Here is a 21,364-nt window from a genome sequence, read left to right as displayed (position 1 = left end):
TGGCATTGTCTGTAAGGTAAGGTTTAATTCTGTAAAGGGTGCCAAGTTTGCAGTGGACTTTTTTGATGGTGAGGGAGATGTGGATGTCAAACCTTAGGTTATCATGGATTGTGACACATAGAAGTTTGGCTTGGCTGGTGGGATCTATTTGGTTCCATTTGTGGAAAGGATAGAAAGTGGAGCCAGATATGTTTTGAGTTTATTGTAATTGAAGACAATTAACATGGTTTTGTTGGAGTTAAGTATGAGTTGATGGCTAGTGAGGTCGTTTTCTATGTCCTGGAAAGATTTTTGCATATTTGTTTGTAATCCTGGGGGTGGGGGCTGTGCAGATTAATGTAGAGTCGTCGACGTATTGGATGATGGAGGCTAGTTGGGTTGAAGAGCTGAGGTTGTTAGTAAAAATTGTAAAGAGAAGGGGGCCAAGTATAGAGCCTTGGGTACACCAACAGTGATGGGTAGAAGTGGGGACAGGGTGTTCTCCCATTTGGTGGCTTGCTGATGGTTAGAGCAATAACTATGGAACCAGGACAAGGCTGTTGTGTTGAGGTCATGGGATGATAGTTTAATTAGTAGGATTTGGTGGGAGACTGTGTCAAAGGCTATTGATATGTCAATGAATATGGAAGAGACCATTTGGCCTCTGTTTATAAGATCTTGAATGGTGTTTGTGAAAGATAGCAGGGCAATACTGATACTATGTTTTAGCCTAAAGCCATGTTGTGTGGGACAGAGGAGTTTGTGATTAAGGAGGTGGGCAAGGAGTTGGGAGTGAATGCATTTTTCTAAGATTTTGGCTAGAAGGGAGAGTATGGCTATGAGACACTAGTTAGTTAAATCCTTAGTGGGGGCCACCTTTGTGTAGGGGAATGATGTGGGATATTTTCCATAGATGGGGTACATATTTTTCAGCAATAGAACAGTTGATTAGGACTGATAAGGGACAGGCGATTGAAGGGGCAGCAGTTTTAAGGATTTCATTAGGTAATTTATCAGCTGCTAGACAGCAGGGTTTGAGTTTGAAAAAGAGGGATTTTATGTAGTTTGTTTGGACTTGGGTGAAAGAGAAGGGGTGGGGGAGTCGGAAGAGGGAAGGGGAACAGTGAGAGCTTGATTAGTTGGATTTCCAAGAAGAGATGTGATTGAGTTAATGAAGTGGGTATTAAATTGTGTAGCTATTGGGTCTCAAACCTTGGAGTTGATGGGTGGGTGGGGGGGTAGGAAGTATAGCCTGGGTTGACAAGATTGTTAATGTTCTGCCAACATTTTCTGGGGTTAAATTGGAGGGTTTGCTGATCTGAAAGTAAATAGTTTTCTTGTCTGTTTTTATCTGTCTCTTAGTTTGGTTACATAGCTGGAGATATGTTGTGTGGTCTGTTTTAGTTTTGGTAGTGTGGTAAGCGGACCATGCCCTGTCTCTTTGCTTCAGCAGTGCTAGGGTATCTTTAGATAGGCAAGGTATGTGTCTGGTTTTTGCTCTTACTGTTCTTGTGGGTGCTAGATTGTTAAGTATTTTAAGAAAGGTATTGTTGAAGTAAAGGACTGCCTGATCAAGTGGGAGGTTTCTAAGAGGTGACCAGTTACTTTGCTGAAGAAGGTGGTTGAAAGTGGAGGGGGAAAATATTTTTTTTTGTTCCTGATAAATTTATATATTGTGTTGGTTTATGTCTGAGCTCGTTTTCTGTACAGGAAGTTAGGCGATGCCAGGCATAAATCATTCCTCAGTAACCTGTAGGAGACAAGAGTGTAGAGACAGGACTTTAAGGTGGTTCTTACAGGACAATGTGTTTATACCCTGGGTTCTCCTGGTAAGGAACCTTTGTGGACATTACAACTATGTTAACAATGAAGTGCCCTTTGATCACTGCATATTCACTGTTGTAAGGAATTCCTTTTTCATTGCATAACTTATATCTGAAGGTATTATCTACAGGTCCATGGTTGTAATCATTCCACTCTACGTGGCACTTATTACACCAATTATTCAGTTCATTATTAAGTATTTAGTTTTAGCCCATTATCAGCAGCCCTGTTACTAACATCTTTAAGTTCACTTTATAGCTTCTGCATATCATAAGGAGATTCAAGTATAACACTCAGTTTACAATCAGTGACAAACTTTTTACTAGAGTTCTCCAGTTTTGATTTGGAGATCAGAAATACACCAAATAGTAAAGATCCTGGCACACAACCCTGTGCTACCTCACTAGTTACCTTCCTGCTCACTGAGGCTATACCTGCTACACTCTCACTGTGGTTTCTGTCCCCTCAGCCACTAAGCTATCCATTTAATTGCATGTAATTTGTAAGAACCAGGTCAGTAACATTTCCACTTCTATTGAGCACTTTGACTATTTGATTCAGGGAATTCTTGTTTATAAAATCAAGGCATTTTCGGCTTTAGCTTACATTTGAGATACAGGTCTCTAAGTTTATCAATGAGAAGTTACACTCTCTCAGGATGCTGGAGTTTTTATGTAAAGTTCATCCAAAGTATTTAATATGCATGATTTTCAGGGTTCATTGAAGGTGTCCTGTAACATGCTATGATCTGATAGTTGGTTTTATTTAGGCTGAGCTAAATCTCAAATTTGATTTGTGGGTTTCTGGAAATGTGTCTTGGGGCTAAATTGGTCTTTAACAAAAACTGATATTCTACCACATTTCTCATGAGGTCTAAAGGCATGGAAGGTGCAAAACCCTGGCATAGTGGGGATGGTTTCTGCACTCTTAAAAGAGGTTTCAATAATAATTCATGCATAAATGTGCTGCAAATATGGGAGGGCTTCAGGTTCATGCCATCTGTTACTTAGATGCCTAGCACCACCTTGATATTCTCCAGTGCTTTGTTTGTGATGCGTTTTTTAGGTTGGAAGCTCCATTAGCTGGACTCTGTCTAAAAAGGCACTATGGGGGTCACAAAGGCTTTAGACAGTATGCAGGAGCCTTGGAATGAATGGTGCAAGCTGCCCTTGGCAGAGCAAGTGGAGCTGTACAACAGTTCATTCAGTGCTGACACATCGTACTCACATGTCACCAGTTACTGTGCCATTTCTTGAAATTAGTCATATTTCCCTTTAACTTCAGGTCATTCTTCAAAAAGGCAGATTTTGCTCAATACCAGAGTCTTTACTGCACTTGTGTATTGCACGGTGAGCTTAGAAATGTTTATTTGCATCTCCCTTAGGGTTTTCCTCACCAGGCCATTCACACCGACGTGGACAATCCATCATGTTATAGTTGCATTTGTTTGTCTTAAAGAACTTGAGGGCCCTTTAGCACCAGAGATCTTGGCACTATTAAGACAAACTAATGTCACCCTGTTTTTTCCAGCATTGTGAGGGTAGAGTCTATGTGTCTTACTATGGAGTCATCAATTACCGGTACACTATTGTTATTGGAAGGTTTAAGCATAGTTCATTTAGGGTGATTTTTTTCTGGTTACTCCCAATTGTGGATGCAGCAGTGTGCATTGTGGTACAAAACCTTTTGATGAAATCTGGTCTTATTTGATCTTGGTGTCTTGAGAAATGATTTTTTTACAGCCTCATCTTTTGACACTTTTCCAATTACTTGAGTGGTGAGCTGTGGGAGTGTGGGTGCTTACAGAGTGTGGTTTCTTTTGTGAGGGTGTTACCTTCATCTTAGTTAAATATTTGCATCTCTCTTGAGTAGTTTGTGATGGGGTAAGTAGTAGTTCATTACCACTGAGCATCAAGCAGTTGCTACACTGTTTAAGTATACCAAATGGTTTGAGGCTAGCAACTGAGAGAAGACAATCTGCCTGACCTTCCATTTTGTCCAAGAGTATAGAAAGTTGGGAAATAAGAGAGCTATCTGAATGACATTATAAGATTTATCTGTACATTTGTAGTATAATAACTAAGAGATGCTCGACTACAGTAGAAGCAGCTTACAGTAACTTAACATGCTCCAAAATAAAGAGGTAGCAGTTTTAGCACTGGCCACTAATGGTATGGCTCTGGTTAGGCTTGCTATGGGTAAAACTTCAGCTGACGTGCCTGTATCTATTGAAAGCAGGTTTGTGCTATGCTGCACACCTCAAGACAACACAGCTGAGCTAAGAACTTAAACAAACTAAAGAAAAAACATACTTTAAAAAAACTTTTGATTCCCCCCAATTAATGCTGGTTTTCCACTAATAGCAGCTGCTTATCCTGTCACATTGAATAGTTACCACTATCTCTCAGACTGCCTTCAAACTGACTAAGACTATTATGTATCAGTTGCTAAGTTACAGTCAGCAGAAGTGGAAGGTAAACAGCAGACTTGTGCACAGGGAAACAGTACAATAATTAATGAATTCAGTCAGATGATTGTACAACACAACACTTCAGTTACCAGCAAAGAAATTGAAATTAAGTGATCAAAACTTGTTTGAGTGGTATCAGTCATAGCAGAAACAGTTAAAATGGAGGAAAGCAGTAGCTTAAACACAGGCACAGCACAGGAATTAATGAATTCAGTCAGGCAAGTATACAAGCACGATAACTGAGTTTCATAAAAGAAAACAAAAACAAAATAAGCAAAACTTTCAATACTAAAACAGCAGAAATCAATAGGTGATAAGTGCAGAAGAAATAAGGTACCTTCCTGATTTTTGTCTTTAAAGTGAGGTCAAAATGTGCTTTTTGCTTTTCTGGCACATGTGCACTGTGAACAGCCTTCTGAGTCTTGAAGCACCATGGCAGCACATCCTGGCCAAAGGTATTGTGGATTTTCAGGAACAGGTGTCACATGGAGTGGTATAGGACATCACTGCTGTTGATGGGCATAATAGGTGTCTATAGCAGGTTTGTTGAAGGGTAATTGATAGGATATTGCATGCCAAGAGCAAGCCAAAGGACATTTTCAAAAATATGTCCACTACAGGAGATGGATCATTGATACAGAAATGGCTCACAGAAGTGGATGAATTTCTGGTGTCCTTATTTGAGAATGTGAAGCAGGCTGTCATACCTGCTGGTGGCCTTGACATGAGAGCTAGGCTGGTGTCAACTGCATGAGTGTCTGTAGGGGATATACCAGGTTAGTATTAGCTGTCACATTGCCATATAGTACAGTGTACTGCATGTGATGCTGAACTTACTCAGCAAGAGGCTTCTATATATCTGCCCTTCAAATACCTCCATTCTTCAACTGCAACACCTTGTTCAAAAGAGATGTAGGTATCCTGATGGTATTCACAGACTCTGTCATCTAAGATCATTACTTTCATGGGTGGGAGGGGTTAGCCATTTGTTTAGCATTGCTGCTGATATTTTACTTTATGCCTTCACTGGCTGTACCAGTGCAGAATCTAACACAATATGGCAGCATATGTTTGATGTCAGCAGGCCACCTATGGCTGATGATGATGACAATGTACATATGGCACAGTCTGACGACACAGTGACACTTTCAGCACCAATAACACTAAAAGACTGACACAATCATATCCCTCACACATGAGGATCCTGTGCAGGGACAGGCTGAAACTCTAGCCTCATTACTGCTTGGCAGACATGTTGTGTCTGTGAGCCTTACCTAGGCTACACACCAGTCCCCAGCCCAGATGAGATCTGTGAGCCACACTGTTTATGGTGTGCACAACAAAACGGTAAGGTGGTCTACAGTGACACCATGGTTCCAGATCCATCCTTGACCTGGGTGCAATATCTGGAATTAATCAGTGGATGTGCAGGTCAGTGATTCAAGCAGAGACAGCTGCTTATTCACACCATTGTTGAGACAGGGAGTGCACTGCATGGGCTATGGGACCTTGTGCAACTTATGTATAGCCTGTAGAATGGCATCCACTTCATGCACAATATAGGGACAGGAAGCTGAAGGTGCTGTTCACAACACTATTGACTAATATTGCATCCATGAGGCAGTGGTAACCATCCTATAGCCTGCCTCTGCAGATCTAACTGGCCATGACCGTGGAAGGGTCCAGATGTGAGGTAGTTCAATTATATATCTGCAGGCTGAGATGGTCTCATTTCCCAGTTCCTAAAAGCTTGTGATGCATTTAAAACCAAACTTCAGGATTCTGTCAGATCATTATTAATCAATGTTACCTTTCATCTCCTTTAGAAGGCATCTACAATAATACCCCAACATGGATAGAAATCTCATTTTCTCATCTCATATAGTCCTACATCTTTCCTTCCCACATTCAAAAGTTATATAGAGAGCTGCATATTCCTAGAGTACATCACATCTACTACAAACTTATTTACTCTCAACAGCATGCCCACAGAAAGGGACACACATTTTAATTGCTACACTGTCTCACTAACCATATTCTGACTAGCATGGATGAAGGAAAACACACTGGTACAGTCTTTATCAACGTGACCAAAGGCTTTGATTCAGTGCAGCATGCCTTTTTCCTACAGGTATTAACAGGTTATTGACTATCAGTCATATGCCTGCACTGGATGCACAGGTTATTGACTATCAGTCATATGCCTGCACTGGATGCACAAGTTATTGACTACCAGTCATATGCCTGCACTGGATGCACAGGTTATTGACTACTGGTCACATGCCTGCACTGGATGCACAGGTTATTGACTATCAGTCATATGCCTGCATTGGATGCACAGGTTATTGACTATCAGTCATATGCCTGCACTGGATGCACAGGTTATTGACTAACAGTCATATATGCCTGCACTGGATGCACAGTTTTTTCACACAGCACTTCTTCCTTCAGACTTGAAGTATGGAATGCTTATCCCATCTGCATTAGAGTAATGTAAGAGTCCACCAGGGTTCCATCCTTGGTTACTTGTGGATTATTGCCTTCATTAACAGTTTCAGGATAACAGTCTCAAATGTCCCATGACATAGGCAACTGTACTTTAAATTAATCCCCTGTTTGCATTAGCAGCACCCTTGAAAATGACTTCATGGTACCTCTCTGTTGGTTCATCTCATTAGATTTAACACTAATGTCAAAAAACTGAAGGTATGCTGTTTGGTAGTGCTAAATATTCAAATTGGGACCTCCATGAAAGGATCTGTTGCCTCACTTGTAGAGGGGAACTTTGCATTCTATTCAGCACTTTAAATATCTAGATTTGCATCTACAGTTTACTTTCTTCTCACATCTCAGTTATGCAACTACTAAACTAAATGGCTTCCTAGTTACAGCAAGTCATGTACCTGTTTACACCCAAGGCAAAAGGCATCATCGCAAAAAGTGTACTTCTGCCAGCACTGGTACACATCTTCCCACTCATACTCAGGGTCCTGTCTCAGCTGCAGCAGATGTCAAACTGTGTTCGCTAAATTTGGATTGTTTATGAATAGATCACACCACTTAAGCAGCGATGTACTTCCCTCATCAAGGCAAAAGTTCTGCCACTCATACTGAGTGTTAAATTATCGTCCTTCATGCTGATATGCAAAATCCTACATCTTAGCCACTCTGTCACTATGTCCCTTCCTTAAAACCAATACTTTCACCTGATACCTGCAATCATCTGATGCCAACCCCTTCATACATTACACCTCAAGCTATTGATCTAATAATGCTTTACAAAATCTTTCTGCTGTGGGCGTTGTAAACTATCCAGTACAGTCCCACTGAACGTCAAATCCATACCTACTCTTCATCATTTAAGTCTCACCTCAACATCACCACCATTATGAATCATTTATATGCAGCTTTCAGGGCAAATAAATAGTTTCTGCAGTCCAATTCAAATGTGAACTCTGGTTCTGTAACTAGACTAGATTTGTTGTTTATTGATTATATAGCAGTGGATTGTAATTATTTTTAATTCTATTGTACATTGTCTGCAGTATTATACTATACTGATTCTGCTGTATAACGTATGCATAACTTACAAATTGTATTTTGTAACAAGACTGCAGCCACGATGGTACAGCGGTAGTGTTGTTGCCTCACAGCAAGAGGTTCTCCTGTTCAATTCACGGCTGGAGTGCCTTCTGTGTGGAGTCTGCATGTCTTCCCCTCGGTCGAGTGGCCTCCGAAAGACATGCGTGAATGGGCGTGCCTTCGATAAAGGTTGGGCGTCAGGCTGGCAACTCGGCACCTTAAAAAATCTGTTGCCAATCATTAGCGGATGGGAGTTCCGCTATGGTGACTCCTAACCGGGAAAAGCCGAAAAGACAAACAAACAAAGTGCAGCTGAAAAAAGGCACTTTGAACCAATCCAGAAAAGCAGGCCACAGGCGCTCCTTCCTTTAATTTGGAGAGTGCAGTGTCTGAGAACTAAATCACTTGATACAGTTATGTGTCTGAGCACTAAATCACCTGCTACAATTATATTTCCTTCTGGGATTGCTAATGATGACCAACTTTATATCTTGTCAGGGTACTTGCCTGCTGGTGTTGTCATGTTCATTGCTAGCTGAATTTGTTTGTGGATTACTAGTGTAGCCATTTGTACGATTCACTGACTGCTGTGCTTGGAAGGCTTGATGGGGAGATTATAAAACTCTTGGCATATGTTTTAAGAGCTGGTGACTTCTTGCTATCATTCAGATATGCAGAGAGTTTCCCATCCACTTATGCAAGATACTTACCTGTCTCTCATATAGAATAAAGTTTAGGTATTTGGGGAAGCATATGACAGTGCACTGACTCAGAAAACACTTTGCTTTTTTATGCCATACCTGAAATCTCCTTCCTGCTAATGTGCAATGATGTAAACGCAGGAAGCATACATGCAGCACCACAAATGTGTCTCTCTCTGCAAAAAATCTGATAGAATCCTTCTGAATGTGTTGTCATCTTGCTGTGAGCACCTGGTCTCCCCAGGAGACTTGTCAGACAACAGAAAACCTCCAGCCCTCATGTTAAGAATAAAGAGTTGTTTGCAGGTCACTTGAACTCTCTCTGAGACACAAAAAGCACCTGTGGTATATGGAATCTGCTCCAGCAGGCATTCTAGCACCTGGGCTGTTACTAACATCTCAAATGGGATATATCTTTCTATAGAATAAAAGCTGGCTAAATCAAGAATGATGCTATTTTTACATAGATACCCAGAGAATTGCTCAGATTGTGCCTCTGAGGAAACATCATTTTTCCAAGTATATTTTGCAAGCATAAAAACACAGCTGCTGCATTATTCTGTATTTGTTTAGAAATCCACAGTATGGAACATCAGTAAAACTATTCAGCATATTCTGGAATACGACAGAATAATTATGTACTCTAAATGTGATGCATGGACTGCTTTTATACTTGTTTTCCTCAGTTACATAAAAATGACAATATCCTTTGACTCACCATATAGTGAATTAACTATGTACACTATCTCCTCAAAGTACTGAGATGTACAGTTGCACACTGATGTTAATAGTTTTTCAGGACATCTTGGTTTACAGATTAGACTGTAATAAATGAAATGACAACACAATATTTTAGCAACTGTATTTTTTTCCTGGAAAATAAAATGTAGCTCAGAGAAAGGAGATTTGGTTTGAATGAACCTCTGTTATTGTGAGCAGTGTTCTTTTTGACCAGCTGCATTAATAGTTTGACTTTGCAGGAAAGATGTCATGCTTGTGAGTACCATTGTATTAGTGACTGGCCGGGAAAGAATACAGAAATAAATAAGTATACAACTATTCCTAAATTGCTTTTGGTGAAATTTACACTATATGTCACCAGGACTGAAATGCAAAATGAAACATAAAATGACAGTTTTAAATGCAATTAACTACCTAGCTTTTGTAAAACTAGTTCATGCATGCATTTCTCTCAATAATCAAACATATAAAACCGAGAAGCACTTACGTAGTCAGCAAAAACATACTAAATCCATGTGTAATAATCCAACATATAAAGACACACATTACTGTAGTCAGTTAATATCAAACCATATCTGCAAAACTTTCCCACAGCTAGTGCGTTACAAAACGATTTAAACAACTGCTAAAAAGTAAACAGGATGATATGTTAACCATTAAATATGTAGCTGACGGAAGTAGAAACAGTGGTAATTTTCAGTGACTCATGCAGGAAGCAATACACAGACGAAAAAATGCTGTTCTAGCCTGTCTGTGATGCATTGAGAAATGCTTTGACATCTGTGGTATGAATCACATCATTGCCTGCATTACATATTTTCTTCATGTATCACTGATCTATTATTAAAACTTTGAGGTATGACCTATGAGTTAATACAAAAAAAAAATAAAAAAAAAAGAGTTGGACACATTAATACAATAAAATGTAATTGTGCTTATTTTACTATAATGTATAAAGTACTACTTTAAAAATGGACATTACTGTATCTACAACTATTGGTAATAAATTGAAAAATGTAGAAGATAAGATATATTACAAGGAGTGCTCTGTCTGTGCTGTGAGATTGACACAAAAGTGAATCTTGCACTGTCCCACATATAGTGCACACCAGGGGACTGGATTAGAAACGTCACTGTTGCAAAAGGAAGTGAATCTTGCACTGTCCCACATATGGTGCACACCAGGGGACTGGATTAGAGACGTCACTGTTGTAAAAGGAAGTGAATCTTGCACTGTCCCACATATGGTGCACACCAGGGGACTGGATTAGAAACGTCACTGTTGTAAAAGGAAGTGAATCTTGCACTGTCCCACATATGGTGCACACCAGGGGAGTGGATTAGAAACGTCACTGGTGTAAAAGGAAGTGAATCTTGCACTGTCCCACATATGGTGCACACCAGGGGACTGGATTAGAAATGTCACTGTTGTAAAAGGAAGTGAAACTTGCACTGTCCCACATATGGTGCACACCAGGGGACTGGATTAGAAACGTCACTATTGTAAAAGGAAGTGAATCTTGCACTGTCCCACATATGGTGCACACCGGAGGACTGGATTAGAAATGTCACTGTTGTAAAAGGAAGTGAACCTTGCACTGTCCCACATATGGTGCACACCAGGGGACTGGATTAGAAACGTCACTGTTGTAAAAGGAAGTGAATCTTGCACTGTCCCACATATGGTGCACACCAGGGGACTGGATTAGAAATGTCACTGTTGTAAAAGGAAGTGAATCTTGCACTGTCCCACATATGGTGCACACCAGGGGACTGGATTAGAAACGTCACTGTTGTAAAAGGAAGTGAACCTTGCACTGTCCCACATATGGTGTACACCAGGGGATTGGATTAGAAACTTCACTGTTGTAAAAGGAAGTGAACCTTGCACTGTCCCACATACGGTGCACACCAGGGGACTGGATTAGAAACATCACTGTTGTAAAAGGAAGTGAATCTTGCACTGTCCCACATACGGTGCACACCAGGGGAGTGGATTAGAAATGTCACTGTTGTAAAAGGAAGTGAATCTTGCACTGTCCCACATATGGTGCACACCAAGCGACTGGATTAGAAATGTCACTGTTGTAAAAGAAAGTGAATCTTGCACTGTCCCACATATGGTGCACACCAGGGGACTGGATTAGAAACGTCACTGTTGTAAAAGGAAGTGAATCTTGCACTGTCCCACATATGGTGCACACCAGAGGACTGGATTAGAAACGTCACTGTTGTAAAAGGAAGTGAACCTTGCACTGTCCCACATATGGTGCACACCAGGGGAGTGGATTAGAAACATCACTGTTGTAAAAGGAAGTGAACCTTGCACTGTCCCACATACGGTGCACACCAGGGGACTGGATTAAAAACGTCACTGTTGTAAAAGGAAATGAATCTTGCACTGTCCCACATATGGTGCACACCAGGGGAATGGATTAGAAACATCAATATTGTAAAAGGAAGTGAATATTGCACTGTCCCACATATGGTGCACACCAGGGGACTGGATTAGAAACGTCACTGTTGTAAAAGGAAGTGAATCCTGCACTGTCCCACATATGGTGCACACCAGGGGAGTGGATTAGAAACGTCACTGTTGTAAAAGGAAGTGAATCTTGCACTGTCCCACATATGGTGCACACCAGGGGACTGGATTAAAAACGTCACTGTTGTAAAAGGAAATGAATCTTGCACTGTCCCACATATGGTGCACACCAGGGGACTGGATTAGAAACATCAATATTGTAAAAGGAAGTGAATATTGCATTGTCCCACATATGGTGCACACCAGGGGACTGGATTAGAAACGTCACTGTTGTAAAAGGAAGTGAATCTTGCACTGTCCCACATATGGTGCACACCAGGGGAGTGGATTAGAAACGTCACTGTTGTAAAAGGAAGTGAATCTTGCACTGTCCCACATATGGTGCACACCAGGGGACTGGATTAGAAACGTCACTTTTGTAAAAGGAAGTGAATCTTGCACTGTCCCACATATGGTGCACACCAGGGTACTGGATTAGAAACGTCACTGTTGTAAAAGGAAGTGAATCTTGCACTGTCCCACATATGGTGCACACCAGGGGACTGGATTAGAAACGTCACTGTTGTAAAAGGAAGTGAATCTTGCACTGTCCCACATATGGTGCACACCAGGGGACTGGATTAGAAATGTCAATTTTGTAAAAGGAAGTGAATCCTGCACTGTCCCACATATGGTGCACACCAGGGGACTGGATTAGAAACGTCACTGTTGTAAAAGGAAGTGAATCTTGCACTGTCCCACATATGGTGCACACCAGGGGACTGGATTAGAAACGTCACTGTTGTAAAAGGAAGTGAATCTTGCACTGTCCCACATATGGTGCACACCAGAAGACTGGATTAGAAACGCCACTGTTGTAAAAGGAAGTGAATCTTGCACTGTCCCACATATGGTGCACACCAGGGGATTGGATTAGAAACGTCACTGTTGTAAAAGGAAGTGAATCTTGCACTGTCCCACATATGGTGCACACCAGGGGACTGGATTAGAAACGTCACTGTTGTAAAAGGAAGTGAAAGTTGCACTGTCCCACATATGGTGCACACCAGGGGACTGGATTAGAAACGTCACTGTTGTAAAAGGAAGTGAATCTTGCACTGTCCCACATATGGTGCACACCAGGGGACTGGATTAGAAATGTCAGTTTTGTAAAAGGAAGTGAATCCTGCACTGTCCCACATATGGTGCACACCAGGGGACTGGATTAGAAACGTCACTGTTGTAAAAGGAAGTGAATCTTGCACTGTCCCACATATGGTGCACACCAGGGGACTGGATTAGAAACGTCACTGTTGTAAAAGGAAGTGAATCTTGCACTGTCCCACATATGGTGCACACCAGAGGACTGGATTAGAAACGCCACTGTTGTAAAAGGAAGTGAATCTTGCACTGTCCCACATATGGTGCACACCAGGGGACTGGATTAGAAACGTCACTGTTGTAAAAGGAAGTGAATCTTGCACTGTCCCACATATGGTGCCCACCAGGGGACTGGATTAGAAACGTCACTGTTGTAAAAGGAAGTGAATCTTGCACTGTCCCACATATGGTGCACACCAGGGGACTGGATTAGAAAGAAGCATAAGCTTTAAGAAACAATGCTGCCACGCAAACAGCAGGCAGAAGTGAAGTGCACTGCTACTGACTGCCAACTTTAAATGCTATTATACACCTTCTGCTGTCACACAAGATTTTTTTTTTGTTTGTTTGTTTTAACCTGGAGCTATCAAATAAAGTCAGCTACAACACGCAATTGTCATGTGCTCTTGAATTAGATGTCAGGAAATTCACCTCTTAGAGTTTCTCTCTTCAGGTGAATTTCTTGACATCCGTTTTTCAAACATATAACAGCATTTCAGATCCTAATGCCTATTTTGACTTGGCAGTCCAAAACCAAGGTGTTACTTGTTACATGAAAGCCTCTTACGTAATATATACTTGTTACACCAGAAAATAAGGATGGGATGTTTATGGTGCAGGAAAACTGAGTAGCTGATTTCCAAGACTTCACTAGAGAAGTTGTGTTTTTTTTTTTTTTTTTTGGTTAACAGTAGACTGAAGGATTGGAAACAATTGCAGTGGGAATGTCTACTTTTCTATTGTCCAAAGTTTAGTCGAATAGCAGGCTGTTGAGGCATGTTGTTGAAATATAAATATTTTATTTATTTATTTACTAACTTACGTATTTAAAACCTTGGTAGGCAGGTAACTGGCATGGTCTGATAGACCCTTCTCATGTATGATCTGAGTCTTAAGGTAATCTGAAACATACCTCTCAACCTCTTACTCCAAGAAATCTGAACAAAGCCTGACAAAATGGGGGGACAATGGCCTAAAAATAGGGACATATTTTAAATATTGCTCTTATAAAGTTGGAAAGTTGCTATAATAACAGGATTTGTATTACCATACATTTTCTGAAGGATATGAAGTCTGAAACTCTAATTGTCATTATTTATTGAATTTAATCCTTAAATCATCCCAATGATTTGCCAAAAAACACAATTTGTATGAGGAACAGACCGAAAGTATGAGACAAAAACCTGGACATTCTGTGAAAATCTGTACAGTTGAGAGGTTACATAACAGACTAAGCAAGAATAGATAAACGATATACCTTTGACAGAAATAGAAAAATAGAGTGTATACATTGTGATAGGTAAAAGTATTAGAAATTTCAGACAAAAATGATCAGTTACAAACTGCAAGATGAAAACACATCATATGCATTTTATACACATAATGTACATGAGGCTAAATGAACATTTACCTCTTGGTTGTAAGTTGCAGTGACTGCTTAACCAACTCATAATGCCTCATAGGTTCATAGGCTGGTTCATAGGTTGGTACTAGGCTATCAGCCCTAGGGCCTATACAAGCCTAGCCATAACAATTCCCTGGCTATTTCTTCCCACGCTATTTACTTCCCTGGACCCCTGTCTAGCAGGGTGACTGACGTGATCCCCAGGGTGAATTTCCTTTCTCCCATCCAATCGTCAAGGTTCCTTTTGAAGAGGACCAAAGAGGCACTCTGCTTGACATGTATGGGCAATCTATTCCAGAGTCTGGGGAGTCTCTGGGTCAGGAACCTATCCCTCCAGCATGTTTTGTTTATTGTGATGACAAGGTTTAGATCCCTGGAACATGTGGCTCTGAGGGATTGGGATTTCTTTAAGTGTAGCATGTCCAACAGCTCTGGGTTTGACATGGTCTTGTATGTTAAGCAAAGATCGCCTCTGAGTAGACGATATGCGACAGAGTATAGCTGGAGTTTTTTAAGGTGGTCAGCGTAGGGCATCTGCTTTAGGCCTGTGATTCTTTTAGTGAGGTATTTCTGTGGCCTTTCCAGTTGTTGCAGATGTCTTGAGAGGTACATACCAAACGGGGCATTGTATTCTATAATGGGTCTAATGAGGGATGAGTACAGTGGGACAATGACCTCCTTTTTTCTAGATGAAAAGCCCTTAGTGATGAGGTGTGCCACATAGAAGGATTTCCTGACTGTTGTGGCGATGTGGTTATCGAAGATGAGACCACTGTCCACCTGTGTCCCTAAGTCTCTTATCAAACTTTCAGTGTTTAGTGTACTGCCACCTATATGGTAATTCACGGATACATGTTTTTCCCAAAGGGGATAACTATACATTTCTTGGCATTGAGCTTGAGCCCATGGCTCTGGCACCAAGCATCTGTTTCTGTAAGGCCCTTTTGTAGAGTATCCACATCATTTGGAGATTCAATAATGGCTCCCAGTTTGCAGTCATCTGCAAACTTTGTTATCCAGAGTCCCTTAGTGTTGGCCTGTACTTCAGAGAAGTAGATGCCAAACAAGAGCGGTCCCAGGACTGAACCCTGAGGTACTCCACTTGTCACTTGTCTGGAGCTGGATTTGGAGTCGGCTACTTTTACAGTGTGGGTTCTATCAGTAAGCCAGTTAGCAACCCATTGAGTGACGTAGGGATTAATGCCCAGCTTAGTAAGTTTATCTATGATTCCAGAGTGGGAGATGGTGTCAAAGGCCTTGGCAAAGTCTAGATAGGCTGTGTGGACCACACATATAAAAAAGTAATATGAGGACAGGTTGCACAGACTTGTGACTCATATTGGTAGGTGACAGGTTACTGTTTCATCTCAACAGAACTTCTCCAGAGGTTCACACTGAGATAATAGGATGAAGAAGACACTTAAGCTTATCAAAAAGAGATGGGAAGTAGTAAAAAATAGGAGTTTATAGATTAAACATGGCGCAATTTCTTACTTGATGGTTAGTCACTGTGCCTTACCTAAGGTGATGTCACAATGCTATTATTGTAGAAAAGGAAGTAAATATTTTGTTTCTTTAGAAATAAAAGTTGTAAACAGGAGAGATTTATTGGTAAATGCAGAAGATGGATTATTAAATTGTGGGTCATCTATGGATTAAATGATGCCATTTAGGATTTTTTTATCTTATGTTTTATTCAATAGTATGATTTACTTCACATCCTTATAATTATGGAATTTTTCAGTCATGGTTGCCATATTTAATATGTGTTGGAGAATATGTATAAATATATATTTTTTCCTGAGGTTTACATGTTTTTCAGTCCTGTTGAATTTCTTAACACTGTACCTTTAAATTATGCTCAAACAAATTTTAGTTCTCACCCCTAAGGTTTAAATTGTATTTGCAATATACTAATTTTATTCACTGAAGATGTTCTGTTTAACAGAGAGAGACCTGGAGCCTGATTCCAGAAGACATGCTCTCAGTGTAAGCGACCACTTGCACTGAGAGCAGGTTGACAGCAGATATTTTAATTTGGAATCTGGCTGACTCTGCAAGCCAGTTTATCGATAGGACCTACACACAAAGTAAGCCATTTACACTGACAGCAAGGTCTTTCAGAATCAGGGCAGAGTTGGACTGAAAACAACTCTTTTGGAATCTGGTCCCTGGTTTTCTTAAAGTAGTGATTGTGATTTTAATAAATTTCACCGTTGTGTTGTTATGATATGGTGTTTTTTTTTGTCCCAGTGTGTGTGTGTGTGTGTGTGTGTGTGTGTGTGTGTGTGTGTGTGTGTGTCTATACATATTTTGATATATATATATATATATATATATATATATATATATATATATATAAAATATGATATGATACATATCCTAACAATGCTAATAATTAGAATGGGGATGTGAGAAATACATTTATCAAGTTCAGAGTGCAGATATTTTTGTCACTACTCTATGTGTGATCAAACACCCCTCAGTCACATTAGCAATTAAAAATTCATTCACAATAATACACATTTAAACCACATAAAACCCACCGTATTAACATAGACGAAGACCATGGCAATGATAATGTACCATTATTAAAATAAAACATAAGCTTAAAAATAATAACATAAAACATAAACTGCTACTTGCTGCAGAACAGCATTACCAGCATAAAAAATGTCTTAAAAAAAGAACACTAAGCTGATTAAAAACAAAATAAATGATAACGCTAATAAGTTCTAGTATAACCCTTACTATACTTGTAGAATAATGCTAGAACCTTTCCTGACACTACCAAATGGATTATTTACCTCTGAAGTATAGTTGAAAGCCATGCTTGGGACAGTTCATTCATAAAAAGTGACATAATGTCTGTAAATCCATGTTTAAAAGACAATTAATGCAATGATTATATTTCAGTGAAATGCATTGCATCAATAATCTAAATAAAAACAACACAAACACTAGTCACTGTAATATATGGGGGTCTACTTCAGTGACAAATCAAACATCTTTAATGAACACAAATGTCTATTGAAAAAGTGGCAAAAAGTAAGCAAGCAGTACAGTGGCTCTATTAGGTGCAGACACTGAAATAACTTATGGAGTGGCTTATAATATGCAGTGAGTAAGAATACAGGTATACAGTAGCAGTTATTTATAGAAGAATAATTTTCTTGGGTGGCAAAAGCCAGGGTACCTTTTTGGCTGGGCTTGTATAGGCCCCAGGGCCGATAGCCTAGTACCTACCTATGAACCAAGCTGCAGAGACTAGCACTGAAAACGTATTACATTTAAGAAGTGAAATGAGAAGTAAAAGGGGTAAATATGAGAATAGTTTAATAAAATAGATAAATGAGAAATCTTTTAATAAATGTTAAAATGAAAAGATTTAAGTATTAAGGGGTTTGTTTAAAGTAGAAACCTTGATATGTAGTACTATCAATGCACGCATGGACTATTCAAAACAGGTAATAATAGAAAGATTAATACTGTAGTTAGAGAGAGAAGGAATAAAACATACTGCCATGCCAGTGCATTTCATTAAAAATGGAACTCACTCCAGCATTTGCTAGCTGGACATCTTAACACCGTGAATATTAGCATATGGTTTCAACCAAGTCACAGTTATTTCAGAATATCAGGCAAGTGTGTCTCCAAAGAGGTCTTGGGTTATGTAGTTTGTTAGAAATGCTGCCAGTGTTCATATATGGAATAGTGCAGGCCAACAGGATGATTATGTATGCTACTGGAAAATAAATAGGTGGAATGTAGAGTACTCATGGACTTGGGTTTACTTCTCCCTCCTCAGAAATTAAGGTTAGTAGGAATAAAAGTCATTCAGAGCACTTAGATCATATCATTTTTTTTTCAAACACCTTTACTGAATTATCACTTGTGAAACAGGCAAATTTACATTTGTATAAAAGTAATCAAACTATATGAACATAAATATTATCCTTCACATATATTGCTATATATCATATAACCTAAGCAAAATGACATGAATTATTCAATTCCTGCTTTTTTAAACAAGAAACATCTTCATTAAACCATCACTTACTACATAGACAATCATACATTTATATAAATGAAAACAAACCACACCATCATCGTCACAAGCATTTTACATCACAAACCATACTGACACACTCATAGTGCATAGATCACTACTAAGCTAGCTCTTCTTGTGGGCCATTTTAAGCCTAGCCAATTACTGCACATGAGAATCAAACCCTATGCCTTGTGTCTGTAAGGTAAACACCGTAACCATTATGCCAACCACTCAGAGAGTAAAACTTTTTCTGCACAGTTTCAAACCAAGGACTTTTCACATAGTATGCAAACATGATAACCACTACACTACAGAAACTCAACTCCTGCTTAAAAAACATTATACATCACTTATAATCTACCCAATCTTTCTCACTCAAACATTACATAGCTCATTTAATTTAAGTCCTGCTGCCTTTTAGGCCTCATTCTTCCCTTGCATGTATTGTTCCCACAATTCCCATTTTTTCCTATGTAGTTAGATCATATAATTGTTGAATTTATGGTTACTACCGCAGTAATCTTTTTATATGAAATGTACGCAATGATAGCTAGGAATAGAAGGTGGGCTGCATGGATTATTACCAAAGGGGCAGTTGATTGTGTGATTCAGTCTGTCACTAGAAAATATTGAGGTAAGAAAAGGGAATCTGTTTTTCTTAGTAAGAGAGCTGACAGACAGATAGGGTGAGGAACTAAAGTGTATTAGAGCCAGCAAGGTGCTGAAATAGGACATCTCTGAGTGCCAGTAACAGGAAGCATGATGGGAGCGAGACAGATTAGTAACGGTTATAGTGAAATGGATCTGAGAGAGACATCTAGTACCAGAACAATAACTTGAAAAGATTAGAGAAGAAAAAAAGGTAGGAGAACAGGATAGGGTGCTTCTAACTAGGAAATAACCCTAATGAGAAAACAATCGGTTTAATTTAAACTCATGGGCATATTTGTACACAGAGAGAAAAAGAGAAATAATAAAGATATCACTGTGTAGTAAGAATACCTACAAAAATGATCAAAAATATTTGCAAAATAAATGGTCAATAAATGGTCAAAAGGATGCAGAGCTACTGCAAAATATGTTCTGCATGTGATTAGACAGTTAAGATATCCGATACACTGTCGGTTAAATTAAGTGGCAGAACATTTCATTTGTTGCACTGTCCTTGAAATATTGATGACATGATTTTATAGCAGCACTAGAAGAAGTACATAAGCATGTAGTCATTCCTGCTGTCTGGATATCATTTGGCTTAACTTTTTCTGATATTTCTGCTTATTCTGGTTTAGATGTTTCTAGTATTATAAGATGTGATTTGGAACTGAACTTGGTAGATGTATAACAAAATGGAATTGAAACTATTGATTACGTTTTTAGGTAGTGGACAATGGACAAAGCCAGCGGTTGCTAGGATTTTGGCTGTGTGTCTCAGAGCAAGCACAGATGTTGTATGTCAGCTAAGATAACTTTTTGTCCCATTGCTGGATGGGAGCTCATTCTCCTTTATTCACCACAGCAGTGTAATACTCACAAGGCTGGGAAAAGTGAATTTTGATGATGAAGTGATGCTGAAGAACTGATTTTGATGGGTAAAGGAAGACCGTTCACAACACAGTGAGCAGTGGCAGTATTTACAGAAAATAGATGTGATGAAGTAACAGATGAGCTGTCCAATTTCTCCTTTTTAAATGTCAGTACAGGCAGTACTGGTTACCAGGGCACAACTGGAAGCACAGCAGTAAACTGCCATGGCAACAGTGTATTGTAACTGTACAGAAACTGCATCACCCAAGGAACCACCTGGGGCACAGCAGCAGATACTTAATGGGGCATGTACCTTACTATGGAAGGTCCACATTCACATCTTCTGCAGTTGTTTCATATCATGACCGCTCAGTTCCACATGCAAATGAAAAATGACTATCTGACTGCCAGATTTTGCAGTTACTCCCCTCTATACAGTTAGCTTTAACCTTCCTACCACCGTGATATCACTGAAAGAGTGGATCAAGTCTGGAGGTTTAGCCATTTTTTTCCATGATATATGGACTGCTGAGCATCTTAGAGGTGCCCCCCTAAATTCTAAGTGTGTTACAAACTGTCATAGTGAATTGTACATGCTGTATAGCAGGCACATATAATATCTTGCACACTAAGGATATACTGTGGAATGAATGTGATTTACAAGTACACTAAAAAGTAGAAACAGTACAGAGATAATATAATATCAATTGGTCAGAACTGAAAACAGAAACAAATGTTTACCCAGAATTTTCCATGTTCTTATTTTAAAAGGAAAGGCAAGAAATATGATGTGAGAGCTAAAGCTTTGCATCATCATCATTGCTAAGCATCCTTGGAGGTAATGTTGCTGCTTCCCTGTGACTGTCTTATAGCCAGTCACAGAACAGGGTAGAATTCATTTAGGATCCTTTTGCAAATAAAATGTATTCTGTATACTTGCAAACTGTAATAACAATACTTTTACGAAAGGATTTATTGTAGTCACAGCATTATAAAATATGACATATCTCAATCAAGACTGCTGTAATTGCAGAAATATTAATAAACACAGCTTCAGAAAAACATTCACAAAAGTTATTGTGAACATGTGGTCATTCATTCATCGGACTGCCTCACACTGCCTCACACTGCTGTCTTCTTGTCTGTACCATAAGGGATGGGACTGCCATATTGTATGTATGTA

The 21,364-nt window shown here is 39.5% G+C and overlaps 1 protein-coding gene across 5 annotated transcripts in view; it reads right to left on the bottom strand.

Moving 5' to 3' along the window:
• CCHR5.PART0H21orf62 (chromosome chr5.part0 C21orf62 homolog) overlaps positions 1-21,364 on the bottom strand; it is a 557,240-nt gene that overhangs the window by 516,343 nt on the left and 19,533 nt on the right. The window contains exon 1 of one of the 5 annotated variants that reach the window (XM_044071417.1): positions 9,785-9,944. The exons of the other annotated variants lie outside the window; for them this stretch is intronic. The gene's annotated coding sequence lies outside the window, so the exon portion shown is untranslated. Of the gene's footprint in view, positions 1-9,784; positions 9,945-21,364 lie in introns of those variants that run through there. 5 annotated transcript variants of the gene reach the window in all.

This window comes from Protopterus annectens, chromosome 5.part0 (assembly GCF_019279795.1).
Source record: "Protopterus annectens isolate FY-2018-M chromosome 5.part0, PAN1.0, whole genome shotgun sequence".
NCBI classification, from domain to species: domain Eukaryota; kingdom Metazoa; phylum Chordata; order Ceratodontiformes; family Protopteridae; genus Protopterus; species Protopterus annectens.
Note: the sequence above shows the minus strand (reverse complement) of the source record. Positions and strands in the feature narration are given on the sequence as shown.